At 44.4% G+C, this 12,502-nt stretch overlaps 1 non-coding gene across 1 annotated transcript; it reads right to left on the bottom strand.

The window, feature by feature from the left end:
* Window positions 1–10,600: 10,600 nt before the first annotated feature.
* Trnat-ugu lies at window positions 10,601–10,675 on the bottom strand. Its single transcript has one exon. It is a non-coding gene; the product is annotated as a tRNA-Thr (tRNA).
* Window positions 10,676–12,502: the final 1,827 nt, after the last annotated feature.

Genomic DNA, 12,502 nt, shown 5'->3' on the forward strand with positions numbered 1-12,502 from the left:
TATATATATATATATATATATATAGAGAGAGAGAGAGAGAGAGAGAGAGAGAGAGAGAGAGAGAGAGAGAGAGATCACTGTTTACTGTAAACATTACCTCGCAGCCGGCCAGAGTGGCTGAGCGCCACCGGAGTGGCCGAGCGGTTCTAGGCGCTACAGTCTGGAACCGCGCGACCGCTACGGTCGCAGGTTCGAATCCTGCCTCGGGCATGGATGTGTGTGATGTCGTTAGGTTTAAGTAGTTCTAAGTTCTAGGGGACTGATGACCTCAGAAGTTAAGTCCCATAATGCTCAGAGCCATTTGAACCAGTACCTCCCACTTGTAGCACACATTATGTTTAAATTACTATTATTATTTTTTATTATATACACTCCTGGAAATGGAAAAAAGAACACATTGACACCGGTGTGTCAGACCCACCATACTTGCTCCGGACACTGCGAGAGGGCTGTACAAGCAATGATCACACGCACGGCACAGCGGACACACCAGGAACCGCGGTGTTGGCCGTCGAATGGCGCTAGTTGCGCAGCATTTGTGCAGCGCCGCCGTCAGTGTCAGCCAGTTTGCCGTGGCATACGGAGCTCCATCGCAGTCTTTAACACTGGTAGCATGCCGCGACAGCGTGGACGTGAACCGTATGTGCAGTTGACGGACTTTGAGCGAGGCCGTATAGTGGGCATGCGGGAGGCCCCGTGGACGTACCGCCGAATTGCTCAACACGTGGGGCGTGAGGTCTCCACAGTACATCGATGTTGTCGCCAGTGGTCGGCGGAAGGTGCACGTGCCCGTCGACCTGGGACCGGACCGCAGCGACGCACGGATGCACGCCAAGACCGTAGGATCCTACGCAGTGCCGTAGGGGACCGCACCGCCACTTCCCAGCAAATTAGGGACACTGTTGCTCCTGGGGTATCGGCGAGGACCATTCGCAACCGTCTCCATGAAGCTGGGCTACGGTCCCGCACACCGTTAGGCCGTCTTCCGCTCACGCCCCAACATCGTGCAGCCCGCCTCCAGTGGTGTCGCGACAGGCGTGAATGGAGGGACGAATGGAGACGTGTCGTCTTCAGCGATGAGAGTCGCTTCTGCCTTGGTGCCAATGATGGTCGTATGCGTGTTTGGCGCCGTGCAGGTGAGCGCCACAATCAGGACTGCATATGACCGAGGCACACAGGGCCAACACCCGGCATCATGGTGTGGGGAGCGATCTCCTACACTGGCCGTACACCACTGGTGATCGTCGAGGGGACACTGAATAGTTCACGGTACATCCAAACCGTCATCGAACCCATCGTTCTACCATTCCTAGACCGGCAAGGGAACTTGCTGTTCCAACAGGACAATGCACGTCCGCACGTATCCCGTGCCACCCAACGTGCTATAGAAGGTGTAAGTCAACTACCCTGGCCAGCAAGATCACCGGATCTGTCCCCCATTGAGCATGTTTGGGACTGGATGAAGCGTCGTCTCACGCGGTCTGCACGTCCAGCACGAACGCTGGTCCAACTGAGGCGCCAGGTGGAAATGGCATGGCAAGCCGTTCCACAGGACTACATCCAGCATCTCTACGATCGTCTCCATGGGAGAATAGCAGCCTGCATTGCTGCGAAAGGTAGATATACACTGTACTAGTGCCGACATTGTGCATGATCTGTTGCCTGTGTCTATGTGCCTGTGGTTCTGTCAGTGTGATCATGTGATGTATCTGACCCCAGGAATGTGTCAATAAAGTTTCCCCTTCCTGGAACAATGAATTCACGGTGTTCTTATTTCAATTTCCAGGAGTGTATATTAAAGGTATATGGATGCAAGGCCTCAACAGAAGAGTCTGTCTTCTCTAGTTTCTTATACAGGGTGTTACAAAAAGGTACGGCCAAACTTTCAGGAAACATTCCTCACACACAAATAAAGAAAAGATGTTATGTGGACATGTGTCCGGAAACGCTTACTTTCCATGTCAGAGCTCATTTTAGTTTCGTCCACCTACGCTCAATGGAGCACGTTATCATGATTTCATACGGGATACTCTACCTGTGCTGCTAGAACATGTGCCTTTACAAGTACGACACAGCATGTGGTTCATGCGCGATGGAGCTCCTGCACATTTCAGTCGAAGCGTTCATACGCTTCTCAACAATAGATTCGGTGACCGATGGATTGGTAGAGGCGGACCAATTCCATGGCCTCCACGCTCTCCTGACCTCAACCCTCTTGACTTTCATTTATGCGGACATTTGAAAGCTCCTGTCTACGCAGCCCCGGTACCAAATGTAGAGACTCTTCGTGCTCGTATTGTGGACGGCTGTGATACAATACGCCATTCTCCAGGGCTGCATCAGCGCATCAGGGATTCCATGCGACGGAGGGTGGATGCATGTATCCTCGCTAACGGAGGACATTTTGAACATTTCCTGTAACAAAGTGTTTGAAGTCACGCTGGTATGTTCTGTTGCTGTGTGTTTCCATTCCATGATTAATGTGATTTGAAGATAAGTAATAAAATGAGCTCTGACATGGAAAGTAAGCGTTTGCGGACACATGTCCACATAACATATTTTCTTTCTTTGTGTGTGAGGAATATTTCCTGAAAGTTTGGCTGTACCTTTTTGTAACACCCTGTATATATATATATATATATATATATATATATATATATATATATATAATCTGTAATGTGAGCAAATTGCTATGTATATAAATCAAAGTATGTATTGGGGCTAACACAGAATAATGAGATCAAAACTGATGTAGATTAAATCATAAGTGAAGATATGTTCAGGTCATGTGCAAGATTACAGAATTGAGCAATGAGTAAGAATTATTATTTTACCGTAATTTCCGCATTTATTTTACAGTACTTGCAGTAAAATCTGTAGAACTGAACACTGAGAGATGCTGTATCGATTCGGCTCTCACTCTGTCAAACAGTTCATTGATGGTAATTACATGTTTCTATGTAATCCCAGCGGCATTGTGATTTTAGTGGTATCCTTAAGTTAACCCAGCTGTACGACTGTCTTAGTAGTAGAAGATAAATGTTATGTATATAAAAGAAAATAGGCAAATGGACACTTGTATTGAGGTCTGGCCCCCATATACCTTTAATCTGGAATCTGAAGCAATTGCTTGGATTCTTCCTAACCGATCTCTAGATCTAAAATACATGTTTTATGTCACTATCGTATTCCATTGCTCTATTTACTAGAAGAGCGGAGTGAGATTCATCAAAACAAACCTTACTATTCCTACTATTACTACTACTAAGCACGGTCGACACGTGATATGTGATTGTTGGTGAGTACATTCCCGACTTAAGAGATGTATAAAATCCTGCAGTTTCGTAAGAGACAGAACATCGACTTTCCAACTTAGAAAGTGTGTTCATTCTAGTCACTTTACAAACAGTACTCTCATAGAGTGAATCAGCAGTCACCTCCTGCGACACTTGCATAAAAATTTACTAAGGAGGATGAAAAGGACTAGCAACTACCCTTTATAGATGTGATAGAAAGGAATGATAGCAGTGTGAACCATCAATCATCACCTGAGTCAGAAAAACTTATAAACTATTTTCTGTCTGCATACAGTGTTAGCCAGTAAACTACGTGGAAATTTTTAACACTGGCTCCAACAATGTAAGTGCTACAATAAAGCAGGAGAAACATATTTTTCCCATGCTATGACGTTGTTCCCCATTATCACCCATTAAACAAATTGTCTGCCCTACAAATAAACGCAAAAAGAAAACAAGAAATGGATGACGTCGAAGTCAAGTAACGAAAACTTGGCTATTTAGTGAAAACAAAAGCCATATAGGGCGAATATAAAACCGCAACTGGAAAAAAGAAGAAGCTATTGCAGATGTACAAGCAAGTTTCACATATTGCTTTAAACATAGTTGTAAGATCCCAGCATTTACTGTTAATAACAATTGCAGGTAGTTATACGTTGGAATACTAACTGTAAAGCGGTTTTATTGGCAAACTTCGATGTACACTTAGTGAACCGGAACTCTACCGACAAAATTTCGAAGGCTGCTCAGGGGTATGCTCTGAGTATTTTTGTATAAGGGACTTGTGGCCGCCTAGGATTGAGTTTGAGAGACACTTCCTCCTACGTTGAGGGGCATAAGTCTTCAGAGAAGTGGGTTTAGATTAATGTTAATTGCATAGGTTATCTGTGTAGTATTAAAGGTAATGGTTTATATTCACACGGGTTTAACAGAAATTTGGAAATTTGTGGTAAGGTCTTGTGGGACCAAACTGCTGCTGAGGTAATCGGTCCCTAAGCTTTCGCACTACTTAATATAAGTTAAACTCATTTACGCTAAGGACAACACACACACCCACGCCCGATGGAGGACTCGAACCTACGACGGGGGAAGCGGAGAGGACCGTGACAAGGCGCCTGAGACGGGTTTAACGTGTAAATTCAATTACTTACGTACAACTGTATTGACATTTGTTCCATGTTGTCCTGTCAGATCATTTCGCGACATTAGAAGGGACACTGCTGAGTTACTGAGTTTCTGAGACACTTCGTTCTATGTTGCAGGGGCATAATTATTAAGAAAACTGGTATGTCTTACCGTCAGTGGCCAAATCAGCCTCTGGGATCATGAGAAATATTGTTAGAATCGTACATTCGTACATCGTAAGCGAATTTGGAATCGTTATAATAATATGAGGTTTGAACAATAGTTTAAAGTGTGACGACTCAGGACCGCAATAATGGTCAATGTGGAATGATTGATGACGAGTGTCGAATGAAGGTGATCACCGCTTACATTAAATATGACGATAGAAGGGAAGTTCAGTTGATTCGTTAACATGCTCATTTGCCACGACTTGCGGCGTGGTGCAGTCTGAATGACTGGGCATTTCTGGATTAATGCTGCTGGACTGCCCCGAACTGGTCAGGTGGGACATGAGTGTGCTGTCGACCTGCAGATGTGTTTCCACAATCTCTGTGGTCTCCGACATTGAACCATGACAACTACAGAATACATAGATTTACAATGTGTCCCTTGAATAAACTGAGTCTTCAGTTTCATAACTGCAGTGATTCTAACTGTAAGTCAGTGACAGGGAATTGTGAGGTACAGCAAATTCTGTGTGCACATCTCCAAGACGCTGTTGTGTGTGGAAGAAACTGTGTTCTGTTCATGGAGTTAGTGCAGCATAGCTTGTAATTTCGCTAGTCAAACATCGCAGCAACGCTTTGCCAGTTATTTCTTATTACTGACCCCAGTCACTAACACAATACTTCAGAACTGATATCACATTTGCTTTACGTATAATGCTTTAAACTCCGTCCATCTGGAGCTCCATCACACCACATGATTTTTCATAACCATCTGTTATATCACCACAACATTCCCATGTCTACTATACACCAATAAGCGTTGCTAACCTCCTCAACAGGTATCTATCTGGATAGAGATTTTGTGCACTTGGATGCATGATGTGAGTAAGATTGATGCGGAATAGTAATTGTTGAAGAACAGTTACGGACTCATCTCTCTCTGTTCCTTCACAAGACATTGAATCTAGAGGATATAGTACCCTCCTACTTCTGGTCTGTTGTAAATTAAATTGAGGACAGTGTTCTAGGGATATGAGTCAAAGACAATGTTGGGAGAGATTTCAATATTCGACATTATGCTATGAATGTGAGAATACTCTGTGACTTCCATCCACACAGGGAAAGATGATCACTCGTAACTGTAAATTCTACGCAACGATCGAGGTGCCAGGAATATGTAGATAACTAACGGCATTGGTACAGGACGGTTTCTGGTATACTTGAGTGTTTATGTCTGAGAATCAACAGTGAATGGGTGTAGTGCATATTCATCTTTCTACATTTGCAATCTAGTATATGGTATGCGCAAAGTGGTGGAGGGATTTATTAGCAATGATGTAGAAATTGGGAATTATGTAGCCATTTCATGGGTTGGTGTTTAAATTCTGGGAAAGCTAGTAAAATTGCTAAAATCGATCACACTATGAACTATGGTGCTTATTACAGTACATCTCCCCGTATTGATGGTGTCTCTTCCATCCCATCCGTCCACTGATACGCTGTTGATTATCACATAATGACTGACATCACCGAGCGAGGTGGCGCAGTGGTTAGCACACTGGATTCGCATTCGGGAGGACGACGGTTCAATCCCGCGTCCGGCCATCCTGATTTCGGTTTTCCGTGATTTCCCTAAATCGCTTCAGGCAAATGCCTGGATGGTTCCTGTGAAAGGGCACGGCCGACTTCCTTCCCCATCCTTCCCTAATCCGATGAGACCGATGACCTCGCAGTTTGGTCTCCTCCCCCCAAATCAACCAACTGACATCACTTGTTTGAGATGCAGGGAGATTTGGTGAGATCTACACTTTCCTCATATGGCCAACACCGAGACAGTGATCACGTACATGACTGCAGTATGAGGACAAAATCGAAATGGAATACTGAGACATCTGCTACCCCATCACTGTGGAAGATGAGATTAAATGTAGAGGTGATCACCTTTGCACTATGGGACTTAACTTCTAAGGTCATCAGTCCCCTAGAACTTAGAACTACTTAAACCTAACTAACCTAAGGACATCACACACATCCATGCCCGAGGCAGGATTCGAACCTGCGACCGTAGCGGTCGCGCGGTTCCAGACTGTAGCGCCTAGAACCGCTTGGCCACCCCGGCCGGCTACTGCAAACTCTTCCAGTTTCCATATGTTGCAATGTCTTATACATTTTTTGTCAATAAGAAACACAGTCTCTGTATTTTATTTCAATCATCCAGTGGATTGTGACAACAGCAGCACCATAATTTATACCATGTGATTTCCAGCTTTCCGTCAGAGCCAATGGTTCGAAACGTGTTAATGTCAGTTTAGCTCCAGTTTCTGAGACACTTCGTTCTATGTTGCAGGGGCATAATTATTAAGAAAACTGGTATGTCTTACAGTCAGTGGCCAAATCAGTCTCTGGGATCATGAGAAATATTGTTAGAATCGTACATTCGTACATCGTAAGCGAATTTGGAATCGTTATAATAATATGAGGTTTGAACAATATTTTAAAGTGTGACGACTCAGGACCGCAATAATGGTCAATGTGGAATGATTGATGACGAGTGTCGAATGAAGGTGAATCACACACATCCATGCCCGAGGCAGGATTCGAACCTCCGACCGTAGCAGCAGCTAGGTTCCGGACTGAAGCGCCTAGAACCGCTCGACCACAGCGGCCGGCTCCCCGAAGTCATGGTAGAAAAACAAAATGTATGGCTGTGTACACAGCTACAGACATACACTGCTTCTATGTGTCACAGCAAAAAGCAAATGTATCAAACAACAACACAAGAACCCTCTCCTTGTGACTGGTAGTCGATATGGTCCTGCTGCAGTACAGGCAACAAAACTTTACACAGGCCTATGGAAGTGACCTTAATCACTGTTCGCCTGCTCCAGTGGACCAATACATGCATGTTTAATGGGATCACCACATATGGTCAATGTCAACACGCAGACCATATTTGTTTCCCAATGTATTGGAAGAGAGAAATGGCGTAAAATCTTATTGAGCTCTCTACCACTTGACATTAGTGAAGTTTTATACTTCATAGTTTTACTTCGTTGGATGTTACAAATATAACGAAGGGAGGGAGACGATGTTGTCGCTGTACTCTCATCTAACGTTTTGTGGTTCGTGGCTGGATGAGGAGAGGGTTGTATGATAGGTGTGTGGCCAGTTTCCTCTCACTACAACACGAAATGCATGTGTGACTAAAATACACTTTATTCCAGGAACCAATTGAGTACTTAACTTCAATTATGCCCAGTCTGAAGTTCTGTTGTTAACCTCAATCAAATGTACTACCTCTTGAATCCTGTCCATGTCCATATCACAACTATATACAAACAACTGTATACAATGAGTAACATTCCCTCACAAATAGCTAAGGTGCGAGGCAACGACTATCACCATGGAAAACTAGAGCGCAGTACTGAGGTGCAATGCGAACTGAGTCCCGATGTGACGTACTCAGGTACTGAGATTGAGAAATTGAGACAGCTCTGTCGGCGACGGCGGCCTATATGCGCGCTGCCCAGGGGCGTTATTGGGGCATACCCTGGGGGTGTGTCTCGGTCTTCTCTTGTCATAGGCGCACTTAGTTTAGCGCCTGCTATACAATGTTTTCTAGTGCTGACTGGTGTGCTGCGAAAGCCGTATGCCAGCACAGAGGGACACTGTGCTGTCAACGACGAGTCGATCACCAGTACACTGCCGTATTCCTAACACTGTTATCATAGGAACAGGATAAAAACGATTAGTACATGTACAGAGTGATGTTTATAGAGCATCACTCGATATCTATGAATAGTAGATGTTATGCTACTGAATATCTGCGTGCAGACCACGTATATTTGTCGAAATCAGGCAGAGTCAATTGCTATTTATCGAAGGCTGGAGAATGCGGTTGATAAGCGATACTGTGACGAAAGGGAAGTTGAGAGGTGACCTCTAAACTATTTTTTCTAAGTATTGTGTGCAAACTTGTTACAATCTCTCACATACATCTAACAAAGTGACTGCAATGAGAAAAATAGAAGCTAATGCGAAGACTTCAGCAGAGAGAGCGAGGGAGAGAGGGAGAGAGAGAGAGAGAGAGAGAGAGAGAGAGAGAGAGAGAGAATCAGCAGCAGAAATTCTGTCTTTTTTCTTTTTTTCAATAAATTAAAGATAATATTCTTCTATGAGTTTTTTGTATATATAAATGGATGGACTGACATCTTAGTAGGTAGACCAAGTTTTCATTTACATCTATGTGCCTATTCGCAGGTCATTGTACGATGTGTGGCGGAGGGTATCCTGTGCCACTAACAGGCATTCCCTTTCCTATTTCACTCGAAAAAAAAGCTAGGGAAAACATTATGTATATGCTTCCCTATGAACGTAAACTTCTCTTTTTATACATGGTGAGGGTAAGACGGTCGTTGCAATCGTGTTTTTAACATCTGATGGCATACAAGAAGATTACCTCTCTCTTCCTAAGCGACACTGGTACTATTCGCAAGAAAAACAAATAAGACATGTCCATCCATCACGGATTTTCGCCCAGTATTGTTGGTTCCAGCAGCATTCAATTATTGACGAAGTATTACACTTAGTAGGGGTTGTTCCATAGATTTCGTCAGGCTTATAAAGTCTGTGTTGGGGAATAAAGTTACTGTGGTCGTTGTTCCGACATGTGCAAAAAAAATGGCTATGTCCAGCCGTAAGGGAGGTACGGATTTGACGTGGGAGACTGGGATTTAAGCGCACTGATAGCTGTAAGGGGGATAAAGGATTTTACGCGGAAAGTTATGTCCAGCCATAAGAGGAATATAGATATTGATATTTCCAAAGCCACAGCAGTCTGGAGGAGATACTTCCAATACTTCGCTCATTGTCGAATGTCAAGAAATTGGGGGCTGCACTCGTAATATTTCATTGCAATTACAGTGATACATATGTCGCTGGTTTCCTAGGACGACACCATTTGGCGTGTGACGAAGGTAGCATGTGGCCGGAACGAATGGGCATTTCCGGATTAAGACTCTCGCGAGCGGCAGGTGCAAAGAAAAGTTCTGGCGAGCAGGCTAGTCGGTTCTTGCCTGCAGCTGTAGGTCCCAGCAGGGGCACTTTCTGGACTGCTGAATAGCGAACTGATACGTAGTATGCATTGGACTACCTCCGTGATCACGTGTGTTGCATATATTCTCGATGGAAAACTGAATCGGTCGCGGCAGTAGGTGTTTTTTTCCCCATTGACGCATTGACGCTGGCAGTGTATGAGGGGAATGACGCTCGGTGTATGGGCATCGATGATCATGTAGGATATACAAGTGTTTCAGTGATCTCTATCACTCTAACATCTAGCTGTCACAACTAGTGATGTGGACTGGGTCCGCAGCTCGTGGTCGTGCGGTAGCGTTCTCGCTTCCCACGCCCGGGTTCCCGGGTTCGATTCCCGGCGGGGTCAGGGATTTTCTCTGCCTCTTGATGACTGGGTGTTGTGTGCCGTCCTTAGGTTAGGTAGGTTTAAGTAGTTCTAAATTCTAGGGGACTGATGACCATAGCTGTTAAGTCCCATAGTGCTCAGAGCCATTTGATATGGACTGGATCGTGGTTTAAGTGTGTCATGTTTAGCGCATCTCACTACATTGCAGTGGACTCTGTCTTGTAGTGGTATTTGCTGTGGTATCTGTTGTTACGGCGTAAAGTCAAGAGCCAGCACGACAGCCGGGAACAACAGGGAAGTGAAGGCTGACAGGACCTCCCTCCAGTACGACAACGCTACAGCAATGGCCCCTTTGACATAAGCGCTGCGATCGACTGGTGATGCCCCAGTTCAATAGCAGCTTCAAGATTAGGGACTTCGATAGCAGCGTCAACACTACTCACTTCACTTGTACTCTCTATGTACCACAGACTTGGGATTGTTTATATTGAAAAAGACTGATTATTTTGTAGAACGAAATTAGAATTATATTAATACCGTCAGCTGCGCACGGGCGTTGATATAGATCAACGGGGACAGGTGAAAATGTGTGCCCCGACCGGGACTCGAACCCCGGATCTCCTGCTTACATGGCAGACGCTCTATCCAGCTGAGCCACCGAGGGCACAGACGATAGTGCGACTGCAGGGACTCTCTCGCGCACGCCTCCCGAGAGACTCACATTCTCACCTTGTATGTCCACACACTACATTCGTAGTGTCCCATCCCAACACACTCATTACTCGTGGAAGACATTCAAAGTCCCGTAAGAGTTCGGGGAATATGTGTGCATCCGCACAGAAGAAGGAGGTCATGGCCGGTACTGCCAGAACTATATACTTATATGGATATGGTGTCAGTTCTTTCGGACATGTCCGAAATAACTGACACCATATCCATATAAGATTATTTTGTATGTCGCCCTTTGCTTGCAACACATCTGTGTAATCGCCAAAGTTAAGTATTGTTTCTTTTATTATTGTAATAAAACTCATTAATACGACTTGTTTAATTGTTTGTATAGCAAACCGAGTATGCAGGCTTCCTAGACACTACATATTTGGCCATGAGTATGAACCCAGTGCAACCTGCTGCCACAGTTTTGTATTGTTGTGGGCTTTTGTGTTTTGCTGGTGCCTTAATTCTACCTTGCCTTTTCTTTGCAGGGGTGTATTTACATGTTTTAACAGTGTCTTATAGTGTTTTTCCTATTCAATGCTTTTAGGTGGACGTTGCAGAAATTTTCTTTGCTTGTGTGCTTATTTTTCTTGCTTGCAGCGCAGCTAACACGGATGTTTCAGTTTCAGATGCAGCAGATCGCATTGCTCCTCGATACGTTACAGCAGTTACTCGTGAACCACACGAACGCTGCGCAACAAGCAACAACTGTAACTGTGAGTACCATACCGCCTTTTCGCTAGTTTAACGAAAAAGAAGAGGAATGGCTCGAGTGGTTGCAACAGTACGAAGCCCACATCATTGCTCACAAAGGGTCAGGTACTGTGAAACTACATTACTTTTTGTCAATGGTAGGAAGTGCAGTCTTTTGCCTCATTCAGAAATTGTTTTCTAATGCAACTCCGAGTAAACTTTCCTATGATCAGGTTCTCGATTCTCTAACTAACTATTATGACCAACAAGTGAATGTGGTGGCAGCTATGTGCCAATTTTTTCATTGCAAAAAAATGTCAGAACAAACTTATCGAGTGGTTAACAGGTTTTCAGGGTATGATGAGGAAATGCAGATTCAAATGTGCTTGTGGTGCTTTATGTTCAGATGTTATGTTGCATGATGCGATCGTGTACAATGTCACTGACGTCAGACTTATAGAACAGATTTTGTAACAATCAGCCCCATCATTTTAGAATTAGTGCAAATTCTAGATCAGTATGATTCAGTTGCTGCAGCAGCCGATAAAGATGAACAGCCACCAATTCGTTGGGTTGAGTCGTCCCTTGCTCATGAATGGCCCAGTAGGCATCAACAGCACACACGCGCCAAGCTGCGTAAACAGTTCTCTAAACAGGTGAACAGAATTATATCATGTCCTCGGTGGTATTCACGGCACAAACGCCAAGACTGCCCGTCCATACAAACACAGTGTTGCGCTTGTGGTAAGAAAGGCCACGTACAATCCGTATTTTCGCAACAGAATAAACATCAGAACTCTGCCCACTCACAAAAATTTAGTCGCATGGCCCATGTAATCAATGTAGGGTATCAAAATCCTGCCGCAGGCATTAGCAAAGCTAGCGAGCAAACAGTTTCTTCAGTGCAACGTCAGTCCAACAAACTTTTTGTTTATTTGCATCTTAGTGGAAAACGTGTGAAATTTCAGTTGGACATAGGTGCCTCTTTTACATTGCTGAATCGTAACACATATGAACTGTTAGGCTCCCCATCCCTGTCTAAAACTAGCACGCGCCTAACTTCTAATAATGGACAAGACATT

This window comes from Schistocerca piceifrons, chromosome X (genome assembly GCF_021461385.2).
Source record: "Schistocerca piceifrons isolate TAMUIC-IGC-003096 chromosome X, iqSchPice1.1, whole genome shotgun sequence".
NCBI lineage: Eukaryota > Metazoa > Arthropoda > Insecta > Orthoptera > Acrididae > Schistocerca > Schistocerca piceifrons.